The sequence below is a fragment of the Sciurus carolinensis genome, chromosome 2 (assembly GCF_902686445.1).
Source record: "Sciurus carolinensis chromosome 2, mSciCar1.2, whole genome shotgun sequence".
NCBI classification, from domain to species: Eukaryota; Metazoa; Chordata; class Mammalia; order Rodentia; family Sciuridae; genus Sciurus; species Sciurus carolinensis.
In genome coordinates this window covers 169,468,162-169,473,023 of record NC_062214.1, presented here as the reverse complement: position 1 = coordinate 169,473,023, position 4,862 = coordinate 169,468,162, and positions in this window count along the sequence as shown.

The window sequence follows — 4,862 nt, the reverse complement described above, 5'->3', positions numbered from 1 at the left end:
CTTGGAAACTAAGCAGATTAAACTGAAAGAGCTCAGTCTTTCCCATTTTGTGTTGCTAATAAGATAACATTAATCTCTGGGGTTTAAAAGTGAAATTTTGACAGTTTTCCCTGGAAGGAGTGCTTGGTAGAAACCTCCGCAGCCTGCAGCTTGTTCTCAGGGGCCCTTGGAAGGCTGGGTGGGGAGGAAGCAGCTGGGGTGCGGGCTGCTGGTGGGGGGCGGGAGAGTTAACTTTTGAGGGAGTTAGCTAGGCCTCTTGGTGGCAAGATAGCATAAAATGACTTTGACTTTGTCAAAGATTCAGACTGGGAAAATCTGAAGCCACATTTGCTTTCCCTTCAGAAGCAGTCTGAAATACGTGACAAAGGACAAAATTCTCTTCCACAGGTGAAGTTTTTATTGGCAATGTTCTTGGAAGGGCCACCAGTAAAAAGAGCTAGCACTGGAGCTCAGGGTCTGGCTTCATAAATCAGCTCATGAGCTGCCAGAAAAGTGGGTGTGATGTGGGACCCTCCCCTCCTCGGCAGGCCAGGGGTTTAAGTGTGTCTTCCTCTCTATTTACTCAGACATATTTTGGGGGACCTAATATCTGGGTGGGAGGCATGAATCAAGGTGCTGGGGTGACAGTGGAGACTGAAATAGACACGACTCTTCTCTCAAGTGCACCTGTTAGAGAAAAAAAAACAATTCTGAAAAAAAAAAAAAATAACATCCTCATGCCCATCCTCCCACACCCGCCCCCAGATGCAGAAAGCTTTCTAGGTCCACTTGGCTTATTGTCTAGTAAAGCATGGTCAGTGCAATTGGCCGAGTTGAATGGCACATTTTCCACACGCAGATGAAGGTGCACACGATGCCAGGAGAGGCTCAGAGGGGGTAGGGATGCTGTGTCACCGTGACTTCCCTTGTCTTTTCCCCTTTCTCCTTCCTTCCTGTCCCTCTTCTCTGCATGATATTTATTGAGCATCGACTAAGTGATAGGTGCTGAGACAACAGAGTTGAACAAGAGCTGTATGTAGCCTGAGATGTGGAGCTTATAATCACTATGCAGACAACAACGAAAAACGTAACTACAGGTTGTAGTTAGCAGGATACAGAAACAACTTCAGATAAAGAAGGTCAGATAAAGGCACTCTGAAGAATGAATTTAAGCCAGATCCCTCAATATTGGCACTACTGGCGTTTGGGGCCAAACAATTCTTTGTTGTTGGGGACTGTTGTAGAATGTCTAGCAGCATCCTTGGTCCACTAGATGCCAATAGCACCCCCTATTCTCATTTGTGACAGCCTAAAATGTCTCTGGACATTACCAAATGTCCTTTGTGGGGAGAAATTAGTCCCAAGGACCACTGATTGAAGCCAAGATCTTAAAGATGTGGAATCTATCAAGAAAGGAGTACCCACGGTCGTGTAGGCCTTGGTAAAGAATCTGAGTTTTGTTCTAAGTAGAAAGTGACCAACATTTTCAGCCAGGGGTGACATCAGCTACTTTGATTTTTGCAAAGATCATTCCAGCTGTAGAGTGGAGGAGAGACTGGCTGGAGGGTCAGTCATTGCAGCCGTGAGAGGTCATGCAGTTGTCCATCTGAAGTTCAAGAAATAATGATGGGTTGAAGTCTTGGCACCAGACATGAAAAGGAGGAGAAAAGTGTTCATCATTTTTGGAATAGAGCACCCAGGTTGTGCTGATGAATTTTTTCCACATTTTTTATTGGTGTATTATAGTTGTACTTAATGATGGGATTTGTTGTTACATATTTGTACATGCGCACAATATAACAATATAATGTGCTGATGGTTTTGATGTGGAGATTCCATCCTTAAACATACACAGTGCCTCCTTTCCTCCCCAGTGAAGTGGAAACATTTGCTCAAGGATTAAACTTCAAGCCTGATCACATTTCTGCTTCCTAGGGGCTCCCAAAAAATGTGTAGTTGGGCTGAACGCTGTGGTGCACACGCTTATAATCCCAGTGACTCCGGAGGCTGAGGCAGGAGGATAACAAGTTCGAGGCTAACCTCAGCAACTTTGTGAGATCCTGTCTCAAAACAAAAAAAATAAAAAGGGCTGGAATGTAGCTCAGAGGTAGAGTGCCCTAGGTCCAATCTTTAAAAAAAAAACATTGTAGTTGGGACTGACTAATGTTTGCTCTGGGGGTATGTGTGGAAGTAAGTGCTCTGAATTCAGGGTTCTCTGTCTCCCGTGAATCTGGCTAGTGGTGACTTAGGATTGTTAAATTCCAGTTTCTGCTCATAAACCTGGAAAAGCTGATTATGAATGAAAGCTCCTCTTGGTTGGAGGCTAACACCTCACTTTCAATCTTCAAAGTCACTGGTGATACAAATCCACTCAACAGTGCCAACCTAGTTCTGGAATCTTGTGTTTCTCAATTGAGGAAAATGGGAGGAAGGTGACCTGGAGGCCCTGGCTGAGAGTAAGCAAAGCCTGACCCTTGGCCTGTTGACTGAGGTTGGAAAGTAAACGGCAGGCATTTGGGAAGTGGGGCAGAGGCTGTTTAGCGACAGCAGTGTCATGGGGAAAAGGGGGATCAGCAGTAAAAAACTCTAACAGAGTATCGGGGGCACAACGAAGGCCTGTGGTTAGTTTATTTTTAATAGCAGAGAACACGGTTGCCAGGATTTTAAATGGTGGAGCTATAAGTACATAATGAAGCAAGAGGGCTCAGTTGGCACCAGCTGGGATACCGAATTGTTGAGGCAGCTTAAGATAATGATCCTCTGATATTAAAATTCAGGGGCTGGGTGTGGAGGTGTCCCCAGCTCTATTTGTATATTTTCCCTCTGGGGCCCCCAGGTTCCAGGTAAAAATAGCCAACCCCAATAAGTGTGTGTGTGTGTGTGTGTGTGTGTGTGTGTGTGTCTCCATGTGTGGTCTGTGTGAAAATCTGTGCTTGTTTTTCCAGTCTTTCTGTTAGAAGTGAGGTGATGCTGCTGTAGAGGGTTCGTGGACAGAGAAGAGAACATTATAGCCCAGGTAACCAAAGAGCCTTGTGAAAGGGTAGATATCAGTTCACTTTTTAAGCCATCTCACCTTGGCGAAGGTCGCCACTTACTATCTAGGTCTAAATCTGGCTGTGGCAGTGACGTTCAGTTGGAGGAGTTTCTGGATCCAAAACAGATTGAGCATCTCAGCCCAGTTATTAGCCATCCCGGTTATTACAAATGCTTCATGCAATTTCTTCTGCTTAAAATCATAGGATTGAAGAGCTGCATATGAACATAGTAACTATGTTTCAACTCTCTATCTGAGAAATCTGAGGGCTGGTCGCATGAACTGACTTGTTCAAGGCCACTCGCCGGCGACGGTGGTGTTTGGAAATGACTAGCACTGGATCCTGGGCACAGGGCCCTTTCTGGAATACCCCCAGGCCCCTCATTTGGCTCTAGGGCAACCTCTTCTCCACTCACCCCATCCCCCTTCCTTTTCCCTGAATTCCCTCCCCATGCTTTTTGAAATCTGTGCTTGTTTTTCCAGTCTTTCTGTTAGAAGTGAGGTGATGCTGCTGTAGAGGGTTCGTGGACAGAGAAGAGAACATTATAGCCCAGGTAACCAAAGAGCCTTGTGAAAGGGTAGATATCAGTTCACTTTTTAAGCCATCTCACCTTGGCGAAGGTCGCCACTTACTTAGTGGGGCGCGTAATGGCCTGTAAGAGTTCCTGCCCTCCCAGAGGGAGCCCTTTCCTCTGTTCAGCTCTGCCTGCCTGCACAGGCCCGTGCCACCATGAAGACCCTGTGCACTTACCTGACAATTATCTGGAGTGGAAGCCAACCCTTTCAAGAGGTTCTTTAATCCACCCGACATCCTCTGAGGTGGGTGGGAAGAGGGAGGTCCTCCTCCCAGGACAGGAAAGCCAGCGCACACTGTGTTTTAGTCGACCTGTCCGCTGCTGTGGCTAAAGACCTGACCAGGACAACTGTAGAGGAGGAAAAGCTTATTTGGGGGCTTACGGCTTCACGGGTCTCAGTCCACAGCCAGCCAGCTCCATTTCTCCAGGATTGAGATAAAACAGAACACCATGGTGGAAGAGTGTGGCAGAGGAAAGCAGCCCGCATGATGCTCAGATAGCAGAGAGAGAGAGAGAGAGAGAGACAGAGAGACAGATAGACTCCGCTGGCCAGATAAAATATATACCCCAAAGGCATGTCCCCCAGGGACCACCTCCTCCAGCCACACCCTACCCACCTTCAGTTATCACTCAGTTAATCCCACCAGGGATTAATTCACTGCTGGGGTTAAGGCTCTCACAACCCAGTCATTTCTCCTCTCGACCTTCTTGCATCGTCTCACATGTGAGCTTTTTCGGAACACCTCAAATCCAAACCATAAGATAGGGGGTTCTAAGATTGCCCAAGAATAAGGACTATGACCCCCTGGCCACCTACCACCTGCTCTGCTTTCTGCACCTAGGCTTTGGACCTTGCTGCTGCTCTGATAGGTAAAGGATTTTTAAGACCCTTAGTTTCCCCTTTCCCAGGTCAATGAAGGAGCTGCCTTATTAGAGGTGGCTAAAGATAAAATATCTGAAGACCTTCGGGATCAAAAAGCATTTGTGCCTGCTTAAGATCTGGGATATCTTGGATGCTTCATTTAAAATATTCTATTTGGCCCTCTTCATATGTTCTTGTCCTTCTTCAAACTTACCTTTTGGATTCTTGGTCTTGAAGATAGAGATATCATACTTATTTGCAAATGGAATTCCCCCCATCCTTCCTGTTAACTGTTTTTGAGCCCCACGAGATCCTCTCTGGCGAGGGTTTAGGAATCAGTTCCTAGCACCACATTTTACAGCACTGGCTATTTTTCTTACTCATACCCCTCCCTGTGTTCCTCTGTTTCAGA